General features: G+C 37.0%; 1 long non-coding RNA gene and 3 pseudogenes across 1 annotated transcript; 1 reads left to right on the forward strand and 3 right to left on the reverse strand.

Moving 5' to 3' along the window:
* Positions 1-3,182: 3,182 nt before the first annotated feature.
* LOC148915561 (uncharacterized) lies at positions 3,183-5,546 on the forward strand (annotated as a pseudogene).
* A 936-nt stretch (positions 5,547-6,482) lies between these two features.
* On the reverse strand, positions 6,483-6,928 carry LOC148915562 (uncharacterized). Its single transcript, XR_016122186.1, has 2 exons — positions 6,805-6,928; positions 6,483-6,724 (listed from the first exon to the last, which is right to left on the reverse strand). It is a non-coding gene; the product is annotated as an uncharacterized LOC148915562 (long non-coding RNA).
* Positions 6,929-7,651: 723 nt separating this feature from the next.
* On the reverse strand, positions 7,652-10,549 carry LOC148915563 (uncharacterized; annotated as a pseudogene).
* Positions 10,513-11,241, reverse strand: LOC148915564 (uncharacterized; annotated as a pseudogene).
* Positions 11,242-20,716: the final 9,475 nt, after the last annotated feature.

The raw sequence follows: 20,716 nt of genomic DNA on the forward strand, positions 1-20,716 counted from the left end.
ACATGTATTAGGCGGCCTCGTTAAAAACTCTACAGAGAAAACTTGATGGGACAAAACTCTAGAAGAGGAAAGAGTATCACACATGCCAAAGACTACAAAAGAGTCAAACATTTCGACTAACAGAAGAGTCTTCATACAGACAATCTCGTAACCAAAGTAGTCGATCAGTAAACCAAAAGAATAAAATCCTCTTGACAAAGACTGAAACGCGCGAGATGATTTGCAACTCCATTAGTAGTGTGGGGAACAAAACGAATAAAGAGGGACGACGATGAAGCAAGGAGCCGTCAGCGTCATCAACAAGAACTCATTCCGCTGTGTAGCCTCCTCTTTAAGAAGCAATTGGATAACACTCAAGGAATCATACTCAACTAGGAGTGGAGAAAAGGAAGCATCCACCGCAAAGGATATTCCAATTTTTAGAGCATAAAATTCAGTAGCCAGTACCGATATCTGGCTAGGAGCACGCATTGCCACCACGCTGCAGAGACGACCATAGGAGTTCCTTATCACTGCTCTAACGCCATGCAAGCCATAATTCAAACTAAGTGCACCGTCAACATTGAGTTTAAAAGAACCCGAAAGAGGAGGTTGCCACATTTTCTCGGGAACTGGCAAAGAAGACCTTCAATGATGAAGAAAGAAGTAGAATCTTTTGAAACTCGTCATCATAGTTCTTTGCACACACAAAAAAAAAAAAAAAAAAAAAAAAAAAAAAAAAAAAAAAAAATTGTTCAGGGGCAAAACAATAGGATCAAAGAAGACAACATTATGAGCATTCCAGAGAGATCAAAGAACCAACGCAAATAGAGAATGTTGGGTACTAGGGAGAACATCCGAGGCCACCAATAGCCAGCTTAAGGCATCATGACCAGGTAATGTAGCAAGAGAGGAGGACCAACCCAAATTTTCCCCTACCAAAGAACTAGCCATGCAGTCATGGAGAGTGTAGAGAGCAGTTTCAATTAACCCATGGCAGCGAAAACAAAGAGCATCTTGAGTAATTTTGTGTTGATAAAGTACATCTTGGGTAGGAAGAATCTTCTGGGCCAAACGCCATAAGAAATGCTGAACTTTTAGAGGGACTTTTAATTTCCAAAGGTGCTTCCACAATTTCTAAAAGGAAGAAGATAAAGACCCAGAGATAGCCAAAGAAGCTTCCTGTTTTTGGAATTCCAAAGCAGTCTAATAACCCCTCTTTATCGTATAGTGATCGTTGCGAGTAAAATGCCAAATAAGGCAATCGCCATTGTCACACATCAATGAGATAGAGAGAACGTGTTCTGCTTAGGGAAAAGTAAATGGACGATAAATTTCAGAAACATTCCAGCATCCGCTGGTAGTAATAAGATCACTAACTCTAGAATCTATAGAGAGGTGGGGGACAGATTGAATCGTGAAATTAAAATGGTGAGGAACCCAAAGATCTCCATAAATTTTAACTAATCGTCCATCCCCAATGCACCAGCGGAGTCCACGAGAGAGTAATTCCCGACACCATAAAATCGATTGTCGGGTGAAGGATGGTGCAACACCAGCTTGAGCATGTAGAAAATCAGTGTCAGAGAAATAACGGGCCTTAAATCACATCGTTAGACAAAATTCAGAGAGGAATTGAACAAATATAAAATCATGATCCTTATCCACCTATTAAAATAAGGAGACATTTATGAGCTTTTAAATCTTTGGAGAGAAAAAAGACTCCTAGTGACTCTCTATAATTAAAAGGAAAATTAGGTATTAGACATAATTAAGTTTACTAATTAGGAAGTGAGATATTAGGTATTTTAGTTTGGGTTTTAATACTCAATAAAAAATAGCTATTTTAGATTAGGCCCAAGGCTGGCCCAGATTCGTTGGGCCAGCTTAAAAATGTCAAATAAAAAGACAATTCTACCCTTTTCTCTTAAAAAGCCTGGCCCATCTGTAAACCTACAAATTAAATGACGCTTTTGCCTCTCAACGTTTAAACGACGCGAGTTCTTCTCTTCGCTTCGTTTTCTTCTTCGTTTCAGAGCTGGGTTCTGCCATTGGAGCTCAATTTTCTTGTAGGTTTTGCTTTTATTTTCTTCGTTTTTCTGTCTTCCTTTTCTCGCTACGCTGCTCGATTTTCATCTTTGAATGACCGCGCTTTGGGTGATTGTTCTCTTTAGTTCGGGTTTTTCGAGCTGCAGTTTTGTGGCTCGATTTTGCGGCGCGATCTTGTGGCGTTCAATGCTAAACCCTATATTCTTCGTTTCGTGATCAGATTTGATTTTAAGTCATTGCTGTTTGGTTGTGGAGATTTTTGGCAGTCCTAAGTTTTGAGGTATGAGTACTTTAGAACCTGTTTTCGATTATGTCGACTTGTATGTTTATGGAATTTAGTTTTAGTACTTTTATCGTGGTTTCCTTTTGGTTTCTATTCGAATTGTTTTGATTTTCTCATAAACTACATCTGTCATAGTTTCTTGTTGAGACCGTAAACTGCAGCAGTTTCTTGTTCGATAATTCAATTTTAGAATAATTTTTGCAAGTATATTGGAATGTTACAACTGCTGACCTACTTAAATGTGATTTGATATTAGTTTTAGTACTTTGATTATGCCTTTACCTTTTGAGCAAGAAGGCAGATTTTGACCAGAAGCTAGCTTTCTTGTTGAGACTGTAAATCGCAGCGCGCTTTCTTGTTCGATAATTCAATTTCGAATAATTTTGCAAGTATATTGGAATGTTACAATGCTGACCTACTTAAATGTGATTTGATATTAGTTTTAGTACTTTGATTATGCCTTTACCTTTGAGCAAAGGGTGCAGATTTTGACCAAATCGCAGCATAGGTTTCTTGTTGAGACCAGAAACTGCAGCAGTTTCTTGTTCGATAATTCAATTTCAGTAATAATTTTTGCAAGTATATTGGAATGTTACAACTGCTGACCTACTTAAATGTGTTTTGATATTAGTTTTAGTACTTTGGCAGAAACTCGCATTGCGTTTCTTGTTTCATAATTCGATTTCAGACTAATATTTGGAAGTCTATTGGAATTTTACAACTGCTCATGTACATTATTTACTGATTTAAATTGTTTTCTGTTTTTGTTTGTTGTTTTGTTTGCATTTTCAAGGCTAATGGAGGTGTGTGTCATTGCCAAGTGCACATATAAGTCGGAAACCATTATGTTTTCGTTTCATCAGAGTCATCCATGGTTGATATTTTGAAGACTTTGTGTCTAAGGTTTAAGGGTTTGCAGTTGGGTTGTTTTACGTTACGGTATTCACTGCCCAGCTTATCCGAGTTGTTTTCTAGAAACGGATAGCGATTTGGACATGATGAGGTCATTTTGTTTGTATCAAATGAGAAGAGTGTTGATATTTTAGTGAAGGATTTATGCGGGAGCAGTGAATATAGTGGTGATTTTTGTGCAAATAAGGAGTTGATAGCATGTGAAAAGGGCGAGTCGTCGTGTTCTAGTAATGTCGAAGACAGAAATGAATTTTTGGGCAGGTCGAAGAGAGCAAGTGCTAAGCCTTTGTTGTCGAATGAGTGGGAGACGTACATACATCATGTAGGGCAGAAGTTTGACGGTGGTGCAGAGGAGTTCCGTTTGAAATTGTGCAAGTACGCTCTTGAAGTAGGATTTAATTTTTTATATGCCGGCAATGACAAGAAGCGGGTGGTTGCTATTTGTTCGAATAAGAAATTGGAGGGTTGTAGCTGGCGTGTTTATGCTTCTCGTTGTGAAGCTACTGGCTGTTTTGTAATTCGGACATTAAATAATGTGCATACATGTGTGGGTCGGATACGGGAATCAAAGAGTAAGATGATGAAGTCTCGTGTGGTGTCCTCCCTCATTGTGGACAGAATTCGTGCAAAACCAGAGCCGAAGCCAGTTGAGATTATACACGAGTTCAAAGATTATTATGGTATAGACATTTCATACTACCATGCATGGTTTGGCAAAGAGTTAGCTAAATTGAACGTTCACGGTGATGAGTCGAAGTCCTTCAACGAGTTAGTGTGGTATGCGGACGCCGTAAAGGAAACTAACCCTGGTTCTCTCTGCACTCTTGAATGTGAAGCTGAATTAATCGCTTTAGACGGTTTTTTGTGTCGTTTGGCGGTTGCATTGCTGGATTTCAATATTGCATACCCTTGTTGTTCGTTGATGCTACGTTTTTGAAGAGCAAGTACAAGGGGCAGCTTCTCTGTGCTTCCGGAAAGAATGGAAATCAAGGTATGGTTATCGTAATGTATTGCGATTCCATTTGTTGCAATATTTAGCGTAAACCGCATTGCAGTTTCTTGTTTCATAATTCGATTTTCTTAGTAATTTTTTTATGTCTGTGGGAATGTTGCAACTGCTCATGAACTTAAATGTGTTTTAAATTTAGTTTTAGTACTTGGATCATGGTTTTGCCTTTTGGTTTCCTTTCAAATTTGAGCAGATTTGTTTTCAAAAACTGCACTGCAATTTCCCTTTTTTGCTTATACTTGTGCTCTTGGTTTTGTTTTGCAGGGTTTTATCCTCTAGCTTTTGGAGTTGTTGATTCTGAGACAGAGGAGAATTGGACTTGGTTTCTTCAACATTTGGCTTCTATTTTGCTACCGATGGGGAGAGTGGTGACCTTTTTTTCGGATCGCAATCAAGGTTTGTTAAATGCAACGGGTTTGTGTTTCTGGATGGCCTCATTCTTACTGTTACTTATCACCTCAAACAGAATTTGATATCGAAGTACCCGAAGTCAGGTTATGGGAAATTGCTCCAGGATCGTGTTATCAATTTATTTAGTAGGTGCGCATATACTGTTACAGAGGAAGAGTTTACGGTAGCAATGGAGGAGTTGGTGATTGTTGGGAGTTCGAAAGTGAAGACATTTATATCTGATTTGTCTAGAGATCACTATGCGAACGCATATTTCAAAGGAATGCGGTATGGGGAGATGGCAAATAGTTTAGCGGAGTCATTTAATAATTGGGTTGGTGTGTTTCGAGATTTGCCGGTGCTACCTTTGATAGAAGGGATTCGACAGAAATTGATGGTATTGAATTCTCAACGACGAATTGAAGCGGAGAAGTGGACAACAATTTTGTGTCCGGAGATGGAAACTAGACTGTGGGAAAATGCGGAGGCCGGTAGGACTTGGGTAGTTCGTCGTTCTAGTTTCACTGTTTTTGAAGTATTTGCTGATTATTCTGTGATGGTTGATCTTGAGCAAAGGACTTGTTCTTGCCGTCTTTGGCAAATTGACGGGTTTCCTTGCACGCATGCGGTAGCTGCAATTCTAGCAAAGAAAGATTCAATTTATGATTACGTGGAGTGTTACTATAGGACTGACTTCTTTCGAAAAGCCTATGAGAGTCCTATTTTTCCTATTCCAGATATTGGGAAAGGATTGGGCACAACAGTTTTGCAGCTGGATTTGTGCTTCCGCCAATTACAAAGAGGCCAGCCGGAAGACCACCAACAAAGAGGATCAAAGCTTTTGGTGAATTTAAAAGGCCATTGAAATGCAGTCGGTGTAGTGTTACTAGGCATAATAGGAAGACTTGCAAGGCTGTGATATGAACATTACTTCTCAGTTGACGATTGCTTACGTTAGATATGGTTTAGTGAATGTATAGTCAGTTTCTGCATTGCAGTTTTAGTTGCTTTTAATTGGCTACACAGCTTCTAATTGGATATTATGATTGTTTTTTGAAGTTAATGAAAATTATACAATTGTTTCATGAGTGGATATTCGTTTTTGACTGCCATTGAATGCTTGTTTTCAGATTTGAGCAGATTTTGTTATAAACGCGCTGCTTTTATTTGTTGCAGATTTTGAACAGAACTTGTCCCATAATTCAATTTCAGAATATTTTTTGCTAGTCTATGTTGTGATTTGATATTAGTTTTAGTACTTTGATTATGCCTTTACCTTTTGAGCAGCAGCAGATTTTGACTGTAAACGCAGCGCAGCTTTCTTGTTCGATATTTCAATTTCAGAATAATTTTTGCAAGTATATTGGAATGTTACAACTGCTGACCTACTTAAATGTGATTTGATATTAGTTTTAGTACTTTGATTATGCCTTTACCTTTCGAGCAGAGTGCAGATTTTGACCAGAACAGCTTGTTGAGACCAGAACTGCAGCGCTTTCTTGTTCGATAATTCAATTTCAGAATAATTTTTGCAAGTATATTGGAATGTTACAACTGCTGACCTACTTAAATGTGATTTGATATTAGTTTTAGTACTTTGATTATGCCTTTACCTTTTGAGCAAGTGCAGATTTTGACTAGAAGCAGTAGCTTGTTGAGACTAGCGCTTTCTTGTTCGAGACAAATCGCAGCAGCTTTCTTGTTCGATATTTCAATTTCGTAATAATTGTTCGAGACTAGAAACTACCGCATTTAATTTATTCTGATTTGACCAAAAATTCAGGCAGTTTGTTGTTTCCCTTTCGCTTTGTTGCATCCTGTTCCAAGATTATATTACAGTTTATATGTATAGGAAATATGTTCTTATATACCATAACTAGAAATATTTACAAACATCCACAAGAATTAAGATACATATTGTCTTGAGTTAACGAAAGGCAAATCACTAGAGACGATTAATTACACAGTGTTTGTGGTGTAGGAGTTTTGTGACATATTGTGCTCGATATTCATTCATGAAATTCTTGTCCACATTTTTTGGAATGGGCTGTCCTTGTGCTATTTTATCCATGTAGAACATGACGAACATGCCGCAATCCAACCTGCAAATGAATACGAGATTAGCTTTTGGTTTTGAATGATTTCAAATTGTAATGAATGGTTGAGTAGACACAATTCTTACGAAGACGAATTTTGTTGAGCACATTCTGTGTCATCCTCAAATGGAAACTGATATGGATTTTGCAGAATCCAATTTAGAGTGAGTTCTTCATTTGGGGACAAATCAACCTGTGCAGGTGTAGGGGCCTTCTTTTTGCTTCACAAGTTTTGGTATTGTTTTAGTTTCTAAGAACTCTTGTGCTTGTGGTCTGATATATTCTAGCCACCCTTCCACAATATTAACCTGTTTAAAGAAGAAGAAAAAAAGAGAAAAAGAAATGGTAATCAGTGCATTGCATATTATAGTTTTGGTCCAAATTACAAGATTTATAATACGTAAACGCATTGCAGTTTCTGTTTGTGTTTGTGCTGAGAAATTAAGACAGTTTCATTCCACTTACAAAATTTTGAGCAATGTCAATACACCTTTCTTCTTTTCTAGATCCCAACGATCTAAGTGGATTGTAGTGTCTCCACTTTCGTTCCATTTTGTGAAATGTGAGAAGTGTAAAGTGGAACTCAGAACTTGAAATGATCGGGAAGAAGAGAACATTGCATTTCCCGAGTTTTTCAAGTAAGTGTTCATACAGGGCCCTATGCCAATTTGGTTCTAGAAAGGTTTGCATGTAAGCCTGCCATCATTGAATGGCAATTTGTTAGTATATATTTTTCAAAACTGCAGTGCTGTGTCTTTTAAACAACTTTGAATTTTCAAAATAATTTTACCCAAGTCCATGTAGACATGTACTGTGGACTATCTGTCTGCATGGGCCCTATTTTCTCCTCCTCTATTTGGATATAGGCCTCAAAACCTGTTTCACATTGATTGAGAAAATGGAATTATTAACGGTAATATAGGTAGCACAAATAAAAAATGCAGTGCAGTGTGTGTTATAGAATTAGTATTTTATACTTACGTTTTGTGACAGTTCCAGGTCCCATACAATATCTTTGATATCATGGTTTGTCACTTTCTCATTATCGAGTCCTGCCCAAAAGCTATCACTGCGGATTCGAATACATGAAATTCACAAGATTAGTTTTAGTTTATTGTAATTAAAAGATGAAAGAGTTGTTCTTTTGGAATAGAGATATTACCTAGGTTGAGTACTTAAGTAGTATTCTTGAATTATGTCCCTGTCCTCCTTTGGAATTTTCTGCCAAACCCTCTTTTGACCCCATCCTAGTTTTTTCTTTGTTGGCTTTTTTTTTCCTTCATCTTCATCATTTGATTCTTGCATACCTACAGGTATTGAATCATGAAGGCTCCTTCCTTTTAGGGGATCAGGAATTGGATTTGTGGCATCGGGCTGAGATGCCTCTTGTGTTAACTGCAGATTGAAAGGAAACTAATTAGAAACTACATTTGATAAAACAGAAACTGCAATGCGCGCTTCAATGCGCCGTTTAAAGCGTAAATCGCAATGCGCTTATTTGCTGCAATGCGAAAAGTAAAAGCAAGCTTGAACTGCAGTAATTGCATACCACCTTCTGATTTTGAGGATCCTCTTGTGTTGATTGCTCCTCGGAAGAGATAATCTTGAATTGTGGTAGTTCTTCATCATCCTTTTTTGCCTTCTTTTTTGGTTTCTTATTTTTTCAGTACACATAGCAAGATGCTTGAAACCTCTTTCTTTCTCTATTCTTCACCTTTAGTACTTTGAAGGAACATCAGGTTTTGGAGCATCTTGCTTCTTCTCTTCTTCTTTCTCTTCTTGTTGCTTCTCTTCTTCTTTGTTGTCTTCTTCTTTCTCTTCCTCTTCTTCTTCTTGCTCTTCAACTGGTTGTGTTGGTTGTGTTGTAGGCGATCCATCTCCATTTCAAAGATCTGGGTCCGAGAACAAGCTTTCAATTTCTACCTTGTACTTTTCTTCAATCTCCTTTTTCTTGGCAATCTTCTCCTTGTCAATACAAGTTTCCTTGCCTTCCAATTCTGCAATCCTCCTTTTAGATTTTGTATTTCAAGGAATCAGAGATTCCACTGTCATGGTGGCAGTCAAATATTCTTCATTATCTAATTTCTCTACGTATGTTGCCAACTTTGCTTCCAAATCCTTTGATCTCTTTTCTCCTTGGATAAATATATCCCACAATTCCTTCATTTTCTTCTCACTGTCTTCATTTATTTCATCCTTCCACAGTTGTAATCTTTCTGGGCAAATGAAGGTAGGATCTTGACGTTGGCGACAGTTGATTTCGTCTGTCATGGACTTCACCAAGAGGTCTTGAATTGCAAGAGGTTCATTTCCAGCTTCATTCTCAAACATTTTCTTCTTTCCATCCTCTTTTAATTCTGGAGTTTGATCAGCATTATCAGGTTTTCCTTGGTCTTCTGCTTCCTCTGCTTCTCTTTGTTGTCCTTCATCTTCTTTTTCTTTTTTCTGCATATTGAACGGAAACTAATTAGAAACTGCACTGCATTGGAGGAAATGGAAACCGCAATGCATAATTCTTTGTTTAGAGATTCTTATACCTTGTCAAGAGGGACTCCCTCTTCTCTAGTAGTTTTTCTCCTTTTATATGCTTTCAAAATACCCTGTACAATGAGATTGAATGATTCAAAAACTGCATTGGATAAAATACAAACTGCAATGTAGAAAACACAAACTGCAATGCACTGTATACAGATTTTAATTACCTTGTCAACAGTGTCTTCCTCTTCCCTGGTAGTTTTTCGCTTTTTAGGAGTTTTAAAAATACCCTGTACAATGAGAATGATTTAGCATGGATTCACATTCAAGATACATTAAAGTAGAACATGCGATAAATTGCATACCTCGATGTCATTCAAGTCCTTTATTTGGTTGAATCTTGTGTGGAGTTCCACAAGACTCCATTTAAGAATGGCAGGAGTTTCTTTCTCCTTGCCCAGGATTGGTTGTATTATGTTTGTCCTCTCACACAGTAGAAACTGCACAGTTCAAAAACAAGATATATCATAAAACAGAAACTACAGAAGAACATGGCGTGAAATGAGCAACATTCAAGAAGCACAGAAACTGCAATGCAGTTTGTCTTTCACTAAAATGCAAAAAAGAGAATACACCAGAAAATATGCATCAACTTGACATGAAATTGAAAGATCAGCATAGCCAAAACAAGAACTGCAAAACATAACAGAAACTACAGAAGAACATGGGGTGAAATGAGAAATATTCAAGAAGCACAGAAATTGCAATGCAGTTTGTAGAAACTGCAATGTAGGTAGAAATCGCAATGCGCTTTGGTAGAAATCGCAATGCTGTTTGTAGAAACTGCAATGCAGTTTGTCTTTCACTAAAATGCAAAAAAGAGAATACACCAGAAAATATGCATCAACTTGACATGAAATTGAAAGATCAGCATAGCCAAAACAAGAACTGCAAAACATAAACATGAAATTGAAAGATATATCATAAATTAGGTTGGAAACTGCTTAGGATAAAACAGAAACTGCATTGAACTAAAGGAAAACTGCATTGCCTAAAACTCAAAATGCATTGCATAAGCCACTGTTTACTTACCAATATTAGGATAATGCAACCCGAAACAGCTCCTATAGAGCCTTCTCCACCCTTCTTTGCTTTTGCTTTTGCTTTTGCGACCAAGGATTCATTCATGTAGGCTGAAACAGCTCTTGCCCAAGAATAGCATGAAAGTGTGTCTAGATTCACACAATGCTCAAATACTTTCCAATGCAAAGTTGATGAAGCGTTGGCAAAAAGGAATGTCATGCAGAGGTGAACCAATACTAGGCTGACCACCTCCTTGTCGTAGTCAACTTCTTCTTCTTCTTCTTCTTCTTCTTCTTCACTTCTTTCTTTTCTTTTCCTTTCTTTGTTTTCTTCTTTTCCTCTGCCTTGGCCTTTTCTTTCTTCGGTTGGTTTGCCAAGGAAATTGTCTTTAGTAATTCTTCTTCTACCTTATTTTTTGATGGTTTTCCCTTTAATCCGAAGTGCCTTATTCTGAAGGTAGAAGTGTACTTATCATTGACAAGTTGGACGGATTTTCCTTCATTTGGCAGTCCTAGAATCGACTCACAGCATTGCCTGTGATCTTGAATGCTTCGGTGCCAAAGTTGAAGGACTTTGTATCCGGATCAAACTTCTTGAGCAGCTGAACTAAGTCAAGGTCTGACTTATTCATGTTATTCATGTCAATCCTTCGGTTGTAAAACACCTCAATCAAGTTCCAAAATGGGGTGTTCTTGAGAAGCTTCTTCTGCCTTTCATTGAGCTTGTCTTTTACATCCGTAATGATGCTGTTGAAAGCGTTGCAATTGCACCGAAATTGGACATAGTCTGGGTGCTTTGCTTTCCGATCATAGTTTGGCTTTGACTTTGGCTTTGGTTTACTCTTTTGAGCCATCATTTTGAATCTTCGCTTTGGTTGGTTTTGAGCTTCCTCCTTTTGTGGTGACATTTCTTGTGCCATTTGTGATCTGCAACAAGAAGGGATGAAAATACTATTAGGACAAGTAGAGATAAACTACAAGCAAACAGAAACTGCAATGCGTTTGTGGTAGAAACTGCAATGCAGTTTGTCTTTCACTAAAATGCAAAAAAGAGAATACACCAGAAAATATGCATCAACTTGACATGAAATTGAAAGAAGAGCATAGCCAAAACAAGAACTGCAAAACATAACAGAAACTACAGAAGAACATGGCGTGAAATGAGCAACATTCAAGAAGCGCAATGCGGTTTGTAGAAATCAGCTAATGTTTGTGGTAGAAACTGCAATGCTGTTTGTCTTTCACTAAAATGCAAAAAAGAGAATACACCAGAAAATATGCATCAACTTGACATGAAATTGAAAGAAGAGCATAGCCAAAACAAGAACTGCAAAACATAACAGAAACTACAGAAGAACATGGCGCGAAATGAGCAACATTCAAGAAGTACCTGAATGCAGTTTGTGGTTCACTACAATGCAGTTTGTCTTTCACTGCAATGCAAAAAACAAAATGTACCAGAAAATATGCATCAACTTGACATGAAATTGAAAGATCAGCATAGCCAAAACAAGAACTACAAAACTGCAGGTAGAATGATTCAAAACAAGAACTACAAAACTACAGAACAACATGACGTGAAATGGAAAGAAGTATAAATAATTTAGCAGAAACTACAATGCATTTCTGCTTTGTTCAGTGCAGAAAACAGTTTTGATGCTCTTTTTCTTTCTTTTGTAATTTTTCGGTTTTTAGAGGTTTTCAAACCAAAACTAAACCCAAAACCTAAACTACATTGCAGAATGAAGAATGAACAGTAAGTAAAATTTCAGAACCCTAGAATCTAAGGCAAATTTATGTTAGGGGTCATTTTCTTACGATTTTTTCCCCAAGAGAGTGCTAAACCCTTCAATCGCGTCGCCGCGGGTCGCCGCTCGTCGCCGCCGTCGCCGTTTCAGATTTTGGGGGAATAGGTTGGAACTGCTGAAAGAGAGAATGAAGAATCGGCTTCGATCGTTGGTGGTCTTCGATGATGGTCGCACGAATGGGTTGGTGGTCTTCGATGATCGTTGGTGGTCTTCGATGATCGTTGGTGGTCTGGAGGTTTCGGAGGTGAAGTTGCAGAGGTTTCTGGAGGAGAAGTTGAAACGTCGCGCGAAAGGGTTGTGATTCAATTTTGGTTTCGGTTGATGTCGTTTTGGTTCAGTTTTGGCTTGATGTCGTTTTTCAATTTTGGTTTAAAACTAAATACTGAAAATGGCATATGTTGTAATTTTCATATTTTGTAATGGTATTTTTGTTACATTTTGTTTTTTTGCCTTTTGCTAATTAGACTAAATTGTATTTCTTTCTACTAAATTAGTAAACTATATTATGCTTTAAAACTAAAGCTCCCATAATTAAATGATGCTTTACTTTAATAAATATTTTAAACATTTGTTTAATGAGTAAGGGGCTTGTAGCTTAAGTAGTTAAGAGCATTTACCACTGTACTTATGATTCACCTCTCCCCCAATATTTATTTGGGAGTTTCACTAAAACACCCAAAATAGAGGTTGAAATTATAAAAAAACCCAACACCCAAAACACTTTATAAACACACCCAAAACCCATCATTACACACACTCAAAACCTATTTATAAACACACCCAAAAAGTTGACTTTGAGATTGATTTTGGGTGTGTTTCTATGTTTAAATAGTGCTTGGATTTTTTTATAAATACATGTCTAGGATTGGGTTTATTTATAAATTTGTATATTTATAATTCCTAAACTGGGAGCTTTCTAGTGTTTTTAGCTCAATTTTAATTAAAAAATAAGGAGCATGATTGTAGTGCAAAGTGTAGACACACGCCCTTCTTTGGCCAAACACATATATGTCTACAGTCAGTTTTATTTCCTAGTACAAAATATATTACTATACCTTCCTTTACTAGCTAATTGGCTTCAACTTGGAGATAAAAGTACTAAATATTTCCATACTCAAGCTCTTATACGTAGGAAAAGAAACCAAATTTTGAGAATTAAGGATTCTGGTGGTGTTTGGGTGGAAGGAGATGACATTCCTCCTACCTTTATTCGTACTTTTAAACACAGGTTCACTGTCGAGTCCACTCCCAAACAAAGTCTTGTTGGACTTTGTTAAAATTATTGCGTCTTGTGTCTCTCAGGAGGATAATACTAACCTCTTAGCTCCAGTCTCTGATGTGGAGCTTGATCTAGCTATTAGGGGTATTGGAGCTCTGAAAGCTCCTGGCCCAGATGGTTTACATGCTATCTTTTGCCATAAATTCTGGGCTAAAACCAAGCAGTTCCTGAAGACTTTAGTTAATGATTTCTTGGTCGATAATGTCTCTTTGTAAGATGTGAACCATACTAATTTAGCTTTGATTCCTAAGGTTAATGTTGCTAAGTCTGTTGATCAGTTTCGTCCTATTAGTTTATGCAATGTTTCTTACAAATAATTACAAAAATATTAATCAATAGGTTGAGACCTTTTCTCTCAAAAGCATTTCTAAGAATCAAGGACCATTTGCTCCACATAGATCAATCTTTGGCAATATTCTCATTGCTCATGAGTTTTTTCATGACTTTAAGAGGTTTAGGGAAGAGACTTGGTTGACAATATTCTCATTGCTCTTGGTTAAAGCCAAATGATTCGATAATCACAAGAGACTTGGTTGATATTTTTTGTACCATATCTGACCCCCCCACTCACGTCATGGCACGTGGAGCATAAACAAGGTAGAAACCAGCTCAGTAGGCCATGTCGAAAAGTTGATCGGCATACTCTACCGATTCTTGCGTGGTCGGCAAGTTGGAAAAGTGCCTACAATTGACCCTCACCAACCTTCGACACACGATACCGATCGACCAGTCAGCACATTCGGCCGATTCTGACAGATAAACCTCGGAACTCCCGCTAGAACCTATCAGGGCACGTGTTGATCGCCGAAGACACTTCCACGAGTCCCACTTCGAAACTAAGTACTAAGAGCATCACAAATGCTCTATATAAATAGAGCCCCTTGGCCCAGCCAAGAGGTAAGACAATTTTACTTTACTTGTGTTTTCATACTATCAAAAGAATTGCTCTTAGTCACTAACTTTGGCATCGGAGGGTCTTCGGCCGGCACCACACCGGTGCCCCAGACCTCACCTACTGTTTCTTTCTCCAGGTCGAATTCGGCTCCATGCCTTAAGGAAGGACGCCACGGACCGAAGGTTCCTCGGGTCCAAACTCCCCACTCCACCTGTATGTTAGCTCTACTTCTATCTGTTTAGTTTTAGCACGAATAGATATAAATGACACTTCATATATATAAAGGGAATAGGTTTTTCCATAGGTAAGTTCTCATCAATCAAAAAGACACGAGACAAAAAAGCTGGTTGAATTGTTTACTTATGGAGAAGCAAACTATGGATGAAGCTGTTATTGCCTTTGTGTTTGGGGCTGGTGAGAAATCACCCAACCCGGGCTATATTCTGTTGCGGCCGGGCTGTCTCTAGATTTTGAGAATAGGCAGCCAAGTATTGAAATGCTGAGTTGCGGCTGGGCCTTTGTGACCGGTGTTGAAGAATATGCCGCCGAAGTAATCCGGGCTAGGCAAGAAAGCGGTCGGATGAAGCCCAAGGTTGGTGCGGCTGGATTTCGTATGGCTGGGAAATAACGGCTAAAGAATGCGGACGGAGGATTACGACCGGGCTGTGTTCAAAAAATAGCTGGGCAGTAGCTGGAGATTCGATGCGGCCGAATTTGGAGTTGGTGGAGTCATGGCTGGGTTTTGAATCGCAGGGCACGATCGAACGAAGCTGGGCAGCCAAGTGCTGCCGGGCACTTCTGGAACTGCTGGGCTTTGTTTCAAATGTGGCTGGAGCGAGATTCGACCGGGATATGGTTGGAAGGCAAGGCCAGGCTGGAGCTGAAGATTCGACCGGGGTGTGGTTGGAAGATTCAGCTGTGTTTGAGAGTTGGGCACGGCCGGAGGAGCTAGGCTGTGAGATGCGGCTGGGCACAGTCGGAACTGCTAGGATTCTCGTGGCTGGAATTGCTGGAGAGCTTGGGAGAGCTTGGGAGATCTTGGCTGGGTTTTGAAGGAGTGCTGCGATCGGGTTTTTTGGGTTGGAGTCTCGTGGCTTCAGGCGGTAGAGATTGGGATCAGTTGGAGCCTTGGGGAGCTGCGGCTGGAGGTTTTTGAATTATTGCAGATTGGGCTAAAGGCTTTTAGGTTTAAAACTGACTGTTTTAATATATATATATATATATATATATATTCTGATACCAAAAGGGGTCTAGAACCAGAAAGAATTAGCATATACCGTTAAGAAACAAACATAATAGAAAAGTCGCAGTTTATGCATAAATCTTATTAAAGAATAAGCAAATATTGAATGTATAAAAAATAATGAATGTATGAACATAATGATATATTTAAAATACTCAAAATATTTAAATTTATAAAACTTTAAAACTTTATTAAAGCATAGGCTCATGAAAATATTGGCTTACAGAGTTCTGCTCACACTTAGCTGTTCTTCAGAGCATTGTTTCTGAGAGAACAATTTGAAACTAAGAAACTGAAATTTTACATTCTGTCTTCAAATGAGGCCAAGGCCTCCTTAAAAAGAAAATCTTAACCTTAGGAAAGAAAAATAACCAGGGTAAAATAACCAGAGTATAATAATTACAAATAGTCTTTTACTCAGATGCTTTAGCTTTTACTAGCTTTAACTCAGATGCTTTTACTCCAACTTTGGCTTTAACTCAACTTTTGACTCAGCTTTAACTTTAACTCAGATGCTTTAACTTTAACTCAGATGCTTTTACTCCAACTTTGGCTTTAACTCAACTTTTGACTCAGCTTTAACTCAGATGCTTCCTCAGGGAATCAAATAATTCATCTTTTAATTTTGTCCGTAAATGGGCACTCAGTCGGAATTCAAATCGTAAGCAGCATAAGCTTCATTAGGATCTTGACCATGGGGATAGTCAGACCATCTCATAGGTTGATCGGGACTAGGACTAGGGCTCGTCTGGCGAGGCTGGCAACTGGAAGAGGATTGTGACTCATTGTCTTCATCATCATCTTGCATTTGTGAGGCTTGTAGGAGTAACTGCTTAGCCATATCTCGTAACTCAGTTTTAGATTTTCCTTCCACAGAAAGATTTGTCTGGGAGGAATGTGAAGAGGTTGTCTCAGGCTCATGTTTTGGAGGCTTAGGGAAATCTCTGTAAAAATACTTCAAAGCAATACGGTGGATTTCAAAACGATCCCACCATTTAACAGAAAATTGACGAGAAAAAATACGGGATTCCCAATTAATATTGTAAGACCATTTCATAATCCAAGGAATCTTATAGCGGATAAAAAATAGTAAGGGCATAGGAAAAAATAAATCACGTTCAGGGAGTTTGACTTTAGAAGAGAATATAGTAATAAGCTCAGTGATTTGTGCAGGAATGATTTCTGACTTAGGTCCATGTGTATCCCACCAGTGGAGAAACCAATAAGGAAGTTCAGGACGAAATTTATTATCAAAATTAATAAACCATGAATGGGAAAATTCAGGGGTTTGATGCAGAAATATGTAATAAAAGGACTCAACATAATCAGCATAATTGTATTGCAATTTAGAAGGAAGGGTCCTTAGCTCATAAGGGTGTGCACCCCAACTCTTTTGATTCAGGATCTGGTAGATGTATATAGAGTGATAAATGATTTTCTGGGGATCAATTTTATCTCGGATAGGCTTAATATCAATGATTTAGTTTCATGGAGTATTTCTCTGTAAAATTTGAGGGACTTGTATGGACTGTGAGGCATGAAATGGAATCCAGGAGGGAAATGGTTCAGGGCAAGCATTGCAGGATTTATAGAGGTAGAAACATGGGGTTCAATAATGAAAAGATTAGCAGTACTTTTAGAAACATAGGGAGAAGTCTTGGGTCTAAATGTAGAAGAGGAAAGTGGGGTTGCAGTAGGAGGTAAAGCAAGGGGATCATAACTAGATGTAAGTGCAGATTGGTAATTAGGTCTCATTTGGCTCAATGTAGATCCTAAAGGGCTAAATCGATTATCTATAGGGATAGGAGAAAGACCAGGGAAAGGAGTAATTGTAGAAGGCTCAAGCTTAGGAAAGGAAGATGAACTGGGCTCATTTTTTATGGTTTTTTGGCTTAATGATGCAGGGAGGATTCTGGGCATTTGTTGGCTGTATTGCTCTTTATGCTTATCTTTTTCTTTTCTTCCGACCATTGCTTATCCTGTAAAAACTCTCTGGTAAGAAAATCAGGAATAGAATTCTCACTGCCTTTAAGAAATTCAATATCAAAATCAAATATGCTCAAAAGTGCCTGCCAGCGTGCAAAAATCTGTTTTGATGCAATGTTTTGAACATCTTTTTCTAATACATGTTTAGCGGATTTACAATCAACCCGTATAAGAAATTTTTGATTTAATAAATCATCTTGAAACTTAGTAATGCATAATACAATGGCTAATATTTCTTTTTTAATAGTACTGTAATTATATTGCGACTTACTCCAAGTACCAGAATGAAATCGTACAATTTGCTCAGGGGGAATAGAATCAGTTTTTTGCTTAAGAATACCTCCATAACCTATATCAGAAGCATCGGTTTCAACAATTTTAAATGAATCTGTAGTAGGAATGCCAAGACAGGGAAGTGTCTTAACATGACTCTTGATTTGCTTAACAAGCTCAGTATGAATAGAAGACCAAGGAGGAGGATTAGTCTGTAATCTATCAAATAGGGGCTTACATTGTTTCCTCAAATTTTTATAAAAATCAGAAATATAATTAAGTGATCCTAAAAATCTCTGCAATTGGTTCTTATCAATAATCTGATCAGGAAATTTATCTGCAAATTGTATGGCTCTATCTATAGGATGTATTTGTGATTGGCTTATATTAAATCCAAGAAATCTAATATGCGTTTGAAACAACTTAATTTTCTTAGCAGAAACGACTAATCCATTGGTTTTTATGACATGTAGAAATTTATGCAAGTGTTTCCAATGCTGTTCTATGGATTCAGAAAATATAAGCACATCATCAATATAAACAATAGAAAATTGACTGTAAGGATTAAAAATTTCGTTCATTATATTTTGGAATTCACTAGGAGCATTCTTAAGACCAAAGGGCATGACGTTCCACTCATAATGACCAAAGGGAGTTACAAAAGCAGTCTTATATCGATCAGACTCAGTAATTTGTATTTGCCAAAATCCACTTTTCAAATCAAACTTAGAAAATATAACAGCTTTGCTTAGGCGATTAATTAAATCTCTTTTATTAGGTATAGGATATCTAATCCATTCAAGAACAGTATTAAGAGGCTTATAATTAATAACTAATCTAGGTGATCCTCTTTCCAACTCAGCATTTTTCTGTACATAAAAAGCGGGGCAAGACCATGGAGACTTACTTCGTCTAATTATATTTTTATGTAATAAGTCATTTATCTCATTTTTACAAAATTCCAATATCTCATGACTCATTTGGATAGGACGAGCTCTAGTGGGTATATTTTTCTCAGAAAAATTCTTTATATAAGGCAGACTTACAATATGATTTTTTCTATGCCAAAAAGCAGTAGGTAAATCAGAACATATTTCAGTAATCAATTTTTTCTCAAATTCTTGAATTTGAACATGCATGCTAGGAGTACTTAATTGAGACTCAATTCGTTTAGATTTTACCTCATCCTGTAGATGTTTAATTTGGTTTGATTTATCAAGAATTAAAGAAGTAGTTACAACATTAATATTTTTCTTTGCAGTTTTCAGCTCATGTAATTCAGAACGAGTAAGAAAATTAAATTTAACTTTTTCTCCTAAAGGGTTTGAAACAACCCCATCAAATTCAACTTGCAAAGGGTATAAAAGACTTATAAAGGGTAATCCTAAAATGACTCTATCAGTTATGTTTTTAATTAAAACAAATGAAGTTTTAAAGCAGATCTTGTTTTGGCAAACATGGGCTTTAGGGATTTCATAATTTAAGTGTAGCATTTTTCCAGACGCTGTACTAAGGGATTCTGCAGATTTTTTATAATATTTAGTAGGAACTAATCCTCTTTTATGCAATTAAGATCAGCACCAGAATCAAACAAAGCAATAGTTTCTAATTCAAAATCCTTAATAATTATATTGACTTTAGAGTACCATTTTCTAAAAGAGACATGATTAATTAAATTAACAGCTTGACCAGATTCCTCATTTCCTTCAGAATGGGTAGGACTACTTGGTTGACTATCAGTTTTAGACAACTCTTTTTCTAGTAAGGAATTTAAACTATGTCGGATGTCATAATTCTCAGCCTGTAATTTATAACTTAATTGTTTTAATTCAATTATTTCCTTTTTTACAGTTTTTACTTCAGAATGTAAATCATGCAAAGAGACCTCTTTTTTCTTATGAAACCTTTCTAAGGTAGTATTTAGACTTATTGTAGAGGAAGAGGGTTGAGCTGTATCTGTATGAGCTATAATTTTTCTAAATTTCTTTAGATATTCAGATTTCAACTCAGGGTGTTCTATTTTACTAATCAGATCAATTAGCAATTCTTCTTGCTCTTCCTTGCTTAGTTAAAACAGAAACAGACTTAAGAGTATTACAACACTTATCTTTACAACCTATTTGAATATTAGGTGAACTCAGGTAGGAATTAGAAGACTCATAGTTGGATGACTCAGAATCACTTACCATGGTTAGATCACCTGACTCAGAATCTCTTAACTCAAGAACTTTAATTAATTTATCTTTATCTGCATCCGTGATCTGTAATTGTTTGATAGTATCTTTAACTTTACACTTATTAGCATAGTGTCCGAATTTCTGACACTTATAACATTTTACCTTACTCATGTCGGTTCTTTTCTTAAAGTTTTTCTTAAAGTTCTTTCCTTTAGGCTTATTTGACCATCTTTTCTTAAAGCGAGACTTTTTCTTGTAGAATTCATCATTAGACTGATAAGAATGATTCTTACGTTTATAATGACGTTTTTTACGAAGGTGACTAGGAGACTTATATTTGTTTTTCTAGAGGGAGGAGTAAATAGACCATATTGTTCACAAAAATTGCCTAGCTCATATTTTGCAGACTTTCTTTCAGACTGTATTTGCTTATTAATTTTCATATCAATACACATTTTCATTCCTTCTTGATTAATTGTACTAATTATATTTCCATATGTCAAATTATCGTAATCTATGTGGCCTAACTCATTGCTTAAGACAGTTCTAATTTTATGGGCAAATAAATTAGGTAATCCATTAATAAACTTTTCTTTCCAAAAGGCTTGATTACTATCTTCTCTTAGCATTACTCGGGAAATAAAAACATCTTTATACCATCTAAAGTCGCTTAATTGGGGGCATCTTAGATTGCTTAATTGATCATGAATTCTAGACTGTGTATGACTCGGAGTTCCTATAAAGTGTTCAATTATTGTATAAAGTAAGGTATTAACACCA

The sequence above is a fragment of the Prunus mume genome, linkage group LG7 (genome assembly GCF_029339155.1).
Source record: "Prunus mume cultivar Tortuosa linkage group LG7, ASM2933915v1, whole genome shotgun sequence".
NCBI lineage: Eukaryota > Viridiplantae > Streptophyta > Magnoliopsida > Rosales > Rosaceae > Prunus > Prunus mume.